The sequence below is a fragment of the Fistularia commersonii genome, chromosome 14, assembly GCF_037954325.1.
Source record: "Fistularia commersonii isolate RoL2024-O1a breed Wild chromosome 14, RoL_Fcom_v1.0, whole genome shotgun sequence".
NCBI classification, from domain to species: domain Eukaryota; kingdom Metazoa; phylum Chordata; class Actinopteri; order Syngnathiformes; family Fistulariidae; genus Fistularia; species Fistularia commersonii.
The window spans coordinates 13,545,470-13,557,715 of record NC_141297.1 but is presented as its reverse complement, the minus strand read 5'-3'; the positions used below and the strand labels follow the sequence as shown (position 1 = coordinate 13,557,715).

The 12,246-nt window shown below is 39.1% G+C and overlaps 1 protein-coding gene across 5 annotated transcripts in view; it reads right to left on the bottom strand.

The window, feature by feature from the left end:
* Positions 1-12,246, bottom strand: part of LOC147227339 (plexin-A1-like) — a 299,109-nt gene that overhangs the window by 196,036 nt on the left and 90,827 nt on the right. The window lies entirely within an intron of this gene.

The following is a 12,246-nucleotide window of genomic DNA, read 5'->3' as shown; positions in this document are numbered from 1 at the left end:
AACTGAGTGTGAACATGTCCATGACAAAATGACACTGTTCTCTTACTTATGAAACTTTTTTTTTTTTTAGCAGGGCTTGCAGGACTTTCCATTCCACATAGTTTGAAACCCTGCTTTATCAGCTGATCCAAAACCACATCAGCTGACAACCCAGTTACATACCCTCATGTTTCCACCTAGCTCAGCTGATTTACTTCCTTGCACTTCATTACTGAATGTCAATCAATAGTATGCGACACTTCCTGCTTCCTCTGCAGTGCAGTTTACATTCAACTGTCACTTCAATTGCTCCTAAATATCCTGACTGGTGTTTGATGATGCTAATGCACGTTGATGTAATGTGTTCAATCGAGGAAAGAAAGATGCCACAACAACTCAAAGCCCCAAATAATTATCCAGTAACCCAAAACAGTTGTGTTTTATGCCTGACATGAAAAAGATATTGATTGATAAGCTGGTGCCTTGGCAACCAACTGAGTTAAACATCAGAAAGGATCAAGACATAGCAAAACCAATATACAACAATATACAATATTATTGAAACTGTTATTGGGGATGGGGATGACCGTCATAAGAATTGTCTATTCTTTGTATTCTCTGTACTTTGGTAACTGCTTTAATTTTTTTTCTTTTCTTTCAAACTGGTATTTATTTAGAGAGTACAGTATTGACAGTCATTAGAGATTAAGCTACTTAAGATAGGAATGTACAGAAATATTGAGTCTTACATTGAACACGATGTAAATAAAAAGAAGTGTCAGCTGTTAAAATCCACCTGCAAGACTATTGTACGGGACTCAGTGTCTCTCCAAATGAGAGCATGCTCCGAAAAAGCATATTCTCATTTCATCATTCGAGTCAAAAGCCCAGGGGGTCACCAAGTGTTAAAGCCTTAGAAGGGACCTTGTGATCAGAAGGCAGCTGTACCGCTGAAGTAGGCTTTATGGAGAAATTGAAATCTGTGTGAAAGCATTTGTGGAGAGGTTTACAAATGGCCGATCTACTTGTGAAAAACCAAACACAAAACACTTTGACCCGCTCCAAAAACTTGATATGCACAAACCACAATCAGGATGGGGTGGGGTTTAACTGCCAAGGGAGATTAGATTCGATTCAGCTCAAAACCGATATTGAGATGCTGGAATATTGAGGTTGAGACTTCATTTGTAATATAACTGAGCAAAAACACAAACAAGTAAGAGCCTGGATAGCCCACTGGAATAGAAACAAAAAGGTAATAAGTGAAATGATCAACATGTTAAGATATATGAATAAATGAAAAATAAACGGATGGATGAAAGCACAATTAAATGAGCAAGCTGAAACAATAAAATGTGGTAGCAAAATAAAATGAAATGAAAGATTGAAATAGCCCACAGGAAAAAAGTAGTCCTGCAGGTTATTCCAAGCAGTTGGATTTAGCTCACTGCCTGCACTAGTTATTTGAGGGAACAGGCTTCTATTAAAGACAACACAAGATTAATACCATGGATTATAAGGCATCACAGATTTTATTAATAAGTGAGATACTGTTTATTGCACCTTATAAAGATGATCACAAAACTTTAACATATGGATTACAGTTATGAACATGGTAACTATCACAAGTCATAAATTTAGCAAAATGATGAATGTAAGGATTTCAAGTATTTAGTGTCAACAGTCCAGAGCAACAGAAAGTGTGGAAAAGAGGTAAAGAAATGGGTTCAGGCACGTTGGAAAGGGTGGAGAAAAGTGTCAGGTGTACTATGCAATAGAAGACTATCAGCCAGAAGGAAAGGAAAGGTGTACAAGACAGTGGTGAGACAAGCGATGTTGTATGGTCTAGAAACAGTGAAATTGGCAAAAAGACAGGAGGCAGAGCTGGAGGTCGCAGAGATGAAGATGGATAGGATCAAGAATGAATCCATTGGAGGGATAGCCCATGTTAGACGTTTTGGAGAGAAGGTCTGAGAAGCCAGACTGAGATGGTTCGGACATGTATGGAGGAGTGATAGTGAATATATTAGTAGACGGATGCTGGAATTGGAGCTGCCAGGCAGGAGGTCTAGAGGAAGATCAAAGAGAAGATTTATGGATGTAGTGAGAGAGGATATGAAGGTAGTCGGTGTGAGAGAGGTGGAAACAGAGAATAGGGTTAGATGGAGAAGGTTGATTCACTGTGGTGACCCCTGAAGTTGAAAAAAGGAAAGGAAAAGAAGAGGATAAACATTCTATATTTTTGAATCCACAAGCAATGAAAGACCTAAGGTATGTAACCAAACTCCAGTGCCAGCTTAAAAACCATGGAGGACCAGCATTAGCCAGTGCAAATAAAATGAAGGAAGACTTGTGTAACCAGTGAATTCAAATTTGTTGCACCAGTCTGTGCTACATTGTTCATTTTCTTGTTTTCTTTTTTCTTTTCTTTTCCTGTTCGGGATATTGACAGGGTGGCAGAGTGGGTGGGCAAAAGTCCATTCGGCCCTTTTATATTGCTGAATTATAACTCATCTGTATTCACCAAGGCTCCGGCATGACTTGCAGCCAAATCCTTTTCCTATGGCGTTCCTCTTAATGCCCTCCAACTCTTTTTTTTTCCCTCAAAATAAACCTAAATAAGGAAGAAAAACACCCCCTTCCTTTATTCCTCCCTAGTGTGTTCAAGTTTATGCCAAGTATATTCTAAGGCCTGCTATCCTTTTCTCCATGCCTCCTCCTCCTTTTCATAGACTCCTCCTTCCTCTAAAAACACTTATTTTCTTACCCACTCTTGAACAAGTTCTTCATTTTTTATTATTTTCCCACACGTCTTTTGAGCTGGTGCAGACTTTCATGACCCTATCCACTCCAAGTCTGTATTTATTTTTCTGAGTTTCTGCATGTGGGGTGTATGTGTTAACTGATCTACCCAGGTGTGCAGGGTTATCTGTTTTGTATTTACACCCATCAAGGGTATACATATTTCACTCTGTTGTCACCATGGGCACGCAATTGTGTCGACATGCATGTGTGCAAGTGTGTCCATGCTTGTGTGTGCGTGCACGCGTGTGTGTCTACACCTGCATGTGTGTGTCTGATAAGGTGGGTGGCTGGCAGATATGTTGCAGCTCATCTTCTCTTCCATAGGCTTCAATTTTAATCGGGCAGAACAGGCTGTGCGTGTAATGACCTTTGGAAAGGGTGAAGATAAGTAGATGGGGCTAACTGTGAAGAGTGTGAGTTACTGTACAGGGGAACCAGTTGGAAATAAAAAGGAGGATGACAGAAGGAGGAAGATAAATGAGACAGGCAACGGGGTAAATTGGATCATTTAAGGCGTTATATGCAGACTGAAGGAAGAGAACACTGGCTACTTTATTGAATGTGAAAGAACAGAGTATAACTTCACTCCACTATCATGATGTCATGTAGTGTAAAAATACATTCACTATTTCAGCATCAAACATCCCACAGTCAGGTAAAATCTGCACTACCACTATGTTTCACTCCGAGCTTCACAATCCGTCCAATCTATCCAACAGATAGTGCCAAGACAAAAGTATACACAAAACACTCTAGCAATCAGGCATAAAGGGGGGTTGGGTGGTACATACATATAAATAAAGCAATGACATCAAAGTCTTCAAAGACTCAATTCAACTTGGTTTGGAAAGTATATTTGGAAATATATATATTTGGAAAGCACAAGAGTTTTCACATTTGTATGTGCTTGGTGTTTGTCTGTGATTATCTTCTAGTTGTGGCTGGGTATCAGTGCTTCAGAAACCTCTGCACCTTGAATTGGCCCACAAAAACCTGATACCTCCTTCACTCTAAATTGCTTTTGCTGGCACTTTGCTCTGATGCGGTCAGCCGGTTTTTACCCAGGATATTGGACGTTTTTAACCCAGCCGGCAAAACTTTGATGCTGAGTATCTCAGAGCCACACTCCAACCCAGGGAGAAGCTTGTAATTCCAAGCTGCAGAGCTAAAAGCCTACAACGAAGAAGGTAATGATAAGGATAAGTGTAAGAGGATGAGGTCGGAGGGATGAATGAAAATGTGGGGTGAGACTAAGGAATTGAGTGGCGGTAAAAAGCTTGAGGGAGAGATAGAGGGATAAGAGGAGGGATCGGGAAATGAAGGGGGTTAGGGAGGGTGAGGGAAGGATGAGGAGGTGGATGGAGAGCCAAGTGGCAGAGGGATGACGGGATAAGGAGGTGAAGCACAGTGGGTGACTAGGAAGGGTCTTCAAAAACCCCTGATTATACTAATCCTTTTGGACCCCCTTGTAGCAGATTAGCGCCTGTACACATCCGCGTATGCACGCATGCACACACACACACACACACCCCTTCTGTTGCCCCCAGCACATGTTGATTTGCCCCTGTCTTTGGCACCCCATGGCCACATCCAAATCCCTCACAGATTGAGCAAAACATGGCCAGGACAGAGGGGAGCTGTGAAGTCACGCTTCCCTTCAAACATGAGACTGCTCAGTTTCAGTTTCCAATTTGTTCACTTTGCTCGGGGACAAATTTTCCATCACTGTACAGGACTGCTACAAAGCCCTAATGCTGAGGAAACAGATACTCAAGATTTTACTTAACAGGGGGAGTAAAAGCGTTAGAAAAATGAAATATTATAAATTCATGAGACTTTTCGCAAATGTCAATGAATTATTTTTGAATAATGAACCACTTGTTGAGCACTGGACAAACTTAATATGTATCACTGGCTTCAATTCAATACTTCATAGAATTTGAAGACTTAACCAATAGAACTTTTAGAAAAAGTTGTTCAATGCCCGTAGAATCTTCAGGTATATGATTATGGTTCCAGATTGACATGTATGTCTTTTCCTACACACAAACAGTGTTTTTTTTGTTTTCTTTTGTTTTTTTTTTTTCATTGCAGCATTATACCCTCTTTCATGTTTGCTAAGGGCTGCAATGATGCAATCATCCATACCCCCTTGAAACGGAAAAATAAATGGGCTACTGTTTTGGAAAATCTAATCTGTGGCTGAACACTAAGATTTTAGAACAGTGGAATTAATTGTGATGGCAAACTGAAAAAAATCTGCATTTATTCTGACTGGTTGCACTGAAAGTTTTTGCTATCAAGAGAGAAATGTGTTCTATTCAAGAGTGTCCGTAAATCATAGCGGTATGACCCAGCCTGCTAGACACCTATCTCTGAACATGAAGCAGCTGAATTCCCTGTAGATTTGCAAGTACTTCAAATAGAGAGTACACTTTAGGTGAAATCATGCACAGAAAAGGTCCTTCCAGGCTTCCTTTATTATCCACTTAACTGCTACTCAGTGGCCCACATTAGTATCAATGCTGATGATACACTTCTTCAACATTTGTGGAGAAGAAGTGCAGAAAGATGTCATAATAGAACATGAGTGCTCAGCAAACTCTCCAGGATGAAATTGGTTAAAAAAAGAATACAAAGAACAGAGAGTGTCATAATAACACACTGATCTATCAGATAGAGAAGAAAGCTGAATGGCAGGATATGCTTAATCTCAGCTAAATTGTACAGTGCCACACTACTCACTGCAAATGACACCAAAATTAGGAAGAAGGATTAGAGGGCGCAGCATGCTGTATACTGGAATCACAAGCAAACGGGAGCCTTCCCCTATCATACACATTTACCATACTGGCACGTGGAGCAGCTCTCAAACACATAAATGAGTCTCGATCTATGTCAGGTATGTTTTATCGTTTTTTTTTAATTAATCTTTTTATTATACTTTTTTAATCCCTTGTGGGAAATTACTTTTCTGCATTCAACCCATCATGGATGAACCATGAGCAGTTGGCAGCCTTTTAGAGGTGCCAAGGGGGGTGTTAGGGGTTCAGTGTATTGCTCAATAACACTTGGATAGGCTTGGAGGAGCATGAGAATCAAACCAGGAATGTTCACCTCCAAGGATGACCACTCTAGCCCCTGAGCCACGCCACCTCAGTGGATGATGAGGATATGAACAAAAGCAGGAGTGTGTCTCTTTTATATTTTCTATATGCATCAGCATTCAGACTTCAACTTAGGGTGACTGGTGATAGAAATGATTGCCATCATATTAGTCTGTGTCTGCCTTTGTTACTGTCTCCATGTCACCAATTAATAGAACCAACAAAGCGTCCACGTGTTTCTATTTCAGGAATCATTGAATACTCCGAAGCGCAAATATTACGCCTGAAATTATTCGCCTGAAACTGATGTTGGAGATAAATCAGGGAAGATAAGAAAAATTGAATAAATAAAATAATTAAGAAAAAGTAAAAAGCACAAAAAGAGAGAGGGACAGAGCAGATTGGCTGACAACTATTATGTCTCTACTACTGGTGATTACCTGATTGATATCAGGTGACTTTTTGCAGAATTTGCAATGGATTTTAACAAACACATTTGTCGTTTCTTTCCGTACAACAAATGGCTGAGCATGACTATTACTCACCAATAATTTTCTTCTGCCTTTTTTGACCACCTAACATTTTTTCAACAACTTATATTGGCCTTACGATTTTCCAGTCAACTTAAAACTGGAAGTTGGTGAGAAATCTTAAGAGTTATAGAGGAGTTTTACTGGAGCTGAAGCGTACTCCTGTCATCTCGGTCATTGAGGGTTGGCTGGTAGTCTCAAGTCTTAGTTCAGTTTTAGCTCATTTCCTAGTCTTTGGGCTTATATCTATAACAAACATGTTTGAGATTATCCCAGGTCTTAGGGTTATGTCACCATAAAGACTGAATCAAAAACTAATAGATGTGCTCCAAGAAAACACGAAAAACGAAACCTGGTAGACAAACAATTGCCAGAGAGGTATTGGTGGCAGAGATGGATTTGTTTGCAGTATGGATAAACGGTACTGGAAAAGGACAGCCCAATTATTTTGGAGCATCAAGAAAGGGCAGTGGAGCTGTGGGCAGATCAGCCCAGCTTGTATGTCAACTCTGCCAACATATCAAGAGCAAGTGGAGATAGTAAAGCAATAACAATAGTAATAATAATAATATTTTTTTAATGATAATAATTCATACAAATAAAGTTTCTATGATTGATATTCAGATTCCTGGACTGAAATTTCAGAGGCTCTGCAAATACCCTGTGAAAACATTGCATAGTGGCAAAAAAATTGCTGAAAGAATCTAGTTGTAGATTCCCACTAGCCTTTTTAAAATCTTTCAATGTCTTAAGAAGTGAGACCCACAGTCTAAAGAAAGTCTCAGTCTTAGACTAGAATGAAGACTTTAAACTCCAAAAACTAGTCTTTAGATGTGACCTGGTGTGAGTTGATAATTTTACACGAGTCTTTCAAAATCCTAAGTCTTTAGTCCCATGATGTAAGACCAGTATACATAGGCATTTCAATAATGACGATAAACTGCTTAAAATCCACAAAATCTCACATCTGCACTGTAATCTAGAAGATTTGGAACTATCAGGACTACAATATGTTGTTTCATTCAAGGGATAATTTCCTCGTCCGTTAAATCAGTTGTTTGTGCCTAAGCTAAAAAAATTTAGAGAAACTTGTTACAACCATAAACATATCCTGATATACTGTATTTTACCTCATGTCATCCTTGGAGGGTAAGGAGGGTTGATAAGACCATCTGTGCAGCAGGGTCTTCGACACCATTGATTTTTAACCAGTGATATTTATGCAAAATGTTAGTAAATAAAATTAATATTCATAAAGAAAAATATATAGGCAACTTTCCTACATAATTGATTGAGCCCTATGCTCATTAATGTGTAATTACCCTCCCATCTAATTTGCAGTATCCCTAACAACTGATTGAAGCATACTTCTATGTCTCCAGTTTTTCAGTGATAGCTGAGTATAAATACTTTTGCAATATTCATCATAACTAAGAGTTTCAAAAGAACAAGATGATCAAATGTGGTTCATTCAACATGCATGTGAAAGTTGACATTCAACCAATGTCAGTCACTGACAACAGAAAATGCTTGGGGATTTAACTTTGCTTCTCACAGATTAAATGTAAATAAAATCATAGGTCGGAACAGAGATGAGCATTATAAAGTTGATGTGGCTTATTTCTAGGACGAAGACCTCAGTCGTGGCTCTGAAAAATCAAATGATTCATTATCTGATGTAAGGGTTCAAAAACTTGAACCTCACATGATAGTACTTTTATGTAAGTAGGTCATCCACAGAGGTGGTAATGAGCTCATCATCAGCCACCACAGCTAAACTGTCTGCTTGACATTAAAAGCTGCATCAAGCTACAGGTCTCGGCAGATTTTAAAAGACCGCTGGTGTCTTTATCAAATCACTATCCAGGAGGAAAGAGGGTACACATATCCCCAGCTTAATTTCAACCCAACGACAGAATCAACAGGTGTTATTCAATACGATTGATCATGTCCTTAATCCCTTGGACACTCCCTTTGTTGAAGCCCCCAGTGAATTATGTGATAAATTTCTGTTCTTTTTTTTTTTTTTACACACAAGAAGGCCTCCACCAGGGCCATCATTTAGATCTACATCCAATTTCTCTGTCATTGTCCCATGTTCAGCTGTTTTAACCAGTTTGTGCCTGTGCACTAGAGGATGCCAGTCACCATATTAAGACCTTAGGCTCCCCCTGTGGTGCAGTCCTACTTTTGAATTTTGAAGAGGTTTTTATCGAATATATGGAAGTTGTTTCTCAAGATTATAATATATTAATAATTTATAATAATTCTACCTAGTATGGTTCCATCGGACTCAAAACATACAGTTGTGAAGCACTTATTAAAGAAACCTGGCCTGGATCACATGATGTTAGCAAACTTTAGGCCTATTTATAAGTTGCACTTTCTCTCAAAAAATCTTTGAGAAAATTGTTTGCCTTGTGAGCCCCTGCCCTACCCCCCATTAGTCTACACCCCTCGGCTCCTTATGCAAAGCCCAAAATAAATAATCTTGGTTTTATGTTTGATTTTGGTGAAGTTCAGTTTCTTTCATTTATGGCATCTTACAAAACTTAAACCCATCCTTCCCAGGCAGTATCTAGAAAGAATAGTCCATGCCTTTATTTCATCCCGGGGGGATTACTGCAGCACACTGTATGTCACCCAGTACGCTCTCCTGCTTGCAGCTTGTTCAAATTCAGTCACACAGCTTTTAACTAGTTCATAGAAGAGAGAGCACATCACATCCATCCTGGTCTCATTCCACTGGCTGCCTGTGCCTTTTAAGAGTCCATTTTGAAACTATTTTATTTATTTGAAATTTTTAAACAGCCCCACATTATTCCTCTGAGCTGCTCCAACTCTATACTCCTGCTTCATCCCTCAGATCAGCTGACGCTGCTCCTAGAGGAACCCAGGTTAATACGTAAGGTCGGACAGAACGGAGCCATTTCAACTGTTGCTCCCACAGTATGGCATAACTTGCCTCTGTGCCTTAGGCAGGCACCTTAATGATCAGCTTTTATGACCAGTCTTCAAACTTACTTCTACTCCCTGGCCTTTGACCAGACATGATCTTACAGAATGAATCTATTTTTCTTTTTTCCTATTTTTCCTATTATTGTTGTCCGTGTCCTCCTGTTCTTTACCTGATATTCTTGCTTTTATTGACTAACTGTTTGTTTTATGTTGTTTGTTCTACCCTGCCCAGTGTGCAGCACTAGTCCCGCTCCTGCTTTTAAAAGTGCTTTATTAATAAACTTTATGAAGATGATCATGACATTTCCAGAGGCGGGAAAAAACCACAAAACATTTAGAACAAGTAGCCGCCTTGTGTGGATACTGACTCAGTATATGTCGCTTCACATGTAATTCAACATTGGTCTGAACTGAATACATTGCATTAAATGTCTCTTAAAATGACCTCAGTCTCAGTGCCTATTAGTAGACTCTTAAGTGTCCATAGCAGTGTCACAGTGGATCTGGGATGCTGACCAGCGATTCCGCTTGGTGACTTTCCATGGCTTGATTTAATGTTGCATCTGCTAGTGTTGACATGGGAAGCCTGGAGTGATATTCTGGTGTTGTCATTTTCTGTTGGGTATCCAAACCAGTGCACTCAGTGAAAAAGCCAATGTGGCCTGGCATGGTACACCGTGAGTAAATGTGTGTGTGTGTGTCTGTGTAAGAATATGTATGTATGTGTATGACTTTAGGCGTGTGTGGATTTGTGTTAACTCCTTGGCCACATGGCTAGAGGATAATTATGTTAGCAACAGGGATGTTAATTTCACCTCCAGCAAGCACATGAATGTGCGACCCTGAGTGCGCCCTGTACATGCGGGGCATGCTGAAGCCTATCCCAGCTGTCTTTGAGCGAGACATGGGGTACACCTTGGACTGGTCGCCAGTCAATAGCGGGGCCATATACATAGCGAACAAACAATCACAATTTTCCCAAATTTTTCCAATTGCATGTTTTTGGTATGTGGGAGGAAACTGGGAATCTCTGAGGAAACCCACGCAGACATGCAAACTCCACACAGCAAGGTCCTTCGCACTGTGAGGCCGAAGCGCAAACCACTGTGCCACTGTGCTGCCCGCACACAAATAATGTTAGGACAAAATAGGCTTCTATCCTTGAATGCTCACTCATCAGAACTTCCTTAAATGGATAAAATATGCAATATTCCGTGAAAGATTTCTGGATCTCCTTGAAGGAATAGGTCAGGTCAGTGCGACATAAGGTATAAATAGGACTTGGCAGCAGCCACTTTTTCAAAAAAATAATGCCAAAGTAACTGGATCTGTTTAACAGAGAGAAAATGAAAAAACAACTGTATAAATTATTGTTATTAAAAAAGCAGAGAGAATACAACAACCCTTCTATATGTACACAAAGCATAATGAACTCCAGTATGAGCTTATACTAATCTTCAATGCATTTGACTCATAATGCTATTGAATCCTATTGAATTTCATGTATCAGCTATAAAGGATACAAATACAATATTCATACCTGTATAAAGAAAGGACAGAATAGTGAGAATCGGAAGGAGTCATTATGTGAGCAAGCATGTATCACTTGGGTGAAACTTGCCGTGTGTTCCCTTTTCTTGCCAAATCCAAATGCTGCTTTAAAAGTCACATAGAGGAAAGTTATTTTCTTCTTTTTAATGCTGACTTGTTCAACCTTTTACATCAATTTGCTCCCTCTAATAGGGTCCTTACACTCCAAGCAGGAAAAAGCTGACAGACAAAATATTTCCTCACATTTGAGCTGAACCTAAACACTTTACAAAGTAAAAAGATAATAACTCCACATGGATTCTTGTTTCATGCCCACTGGTTTGTTTTCAATGATTCAGGCACTTTATTTCTATTGAGGCAAACCTTATTTCAATCGCAAGCGATGTTCTTTTCAAACCATGTTGATAGTGATATAATTTTAACAGTTTGGTAAACCACTTATTTGATTCGTGCACTTTCCTTTTTCTTATTCTATCAAGTAATTTCTAGTGCAAAACAAATTATCTTCTAGGGCATCAACATATTTCTTATATAGATTTGTGGCCGATGTGCCAGCTTTGTGATACAGAGTATATTTTTAAAGTTGCAAGACTTTGCATTGCTTAATAATCACAATCAATAATACTAAAGGCATTACTATAATAGTTTGAATTATAGATATATATATATATATATACACACTTCAGTAATGCAAACGTGAAGCGTATTTGAATGTTGTCAATGGCAATAATCCACTACATAAAACAATATACAGTATGACAAACAAACAGACCAGACATTTTTTTATGTTGAAGATGGATTGGATATCTCACACAGGTTCACTTTATTGAACACATACTGTACCATAAAATACACCTAACAGTGTATTAGTCTCTCTAAAGATTGAAAGAAGTAACTTACCGAGGCAACAAGAAAATAATACTTAATGACATTTCATTAGGTTGACATGTCTTTAAGTAACAATTGAGCCAATGTTTTTATTCTCTACACCTCTGTCACAGGTATGATTAAAAGTGACATACCTTAAAATTATATCTTAAGGAAATTACTTTTTTCTAAAGTTAGAAAGTTTCAGCGAAATAGGTCAAGGTCAACATTTGTTGTTCAAATGTGGAGTAAAAGACTGTCAAGTTGGAAGCTGGCTTTAATTCTGTCGACACTTCTACTACAGCAGTTGAGCAACTGTTCCAGGAGAAATAGCACTCTGATCATGCCTGTCTAGACCATGCTGCCTGGGAATCGCACCAAAGACTTCATACACATTCCCATGCATGTGCACAGAAGCTCTGGGGACAGAAAGCCAATAAGCAGTCCAG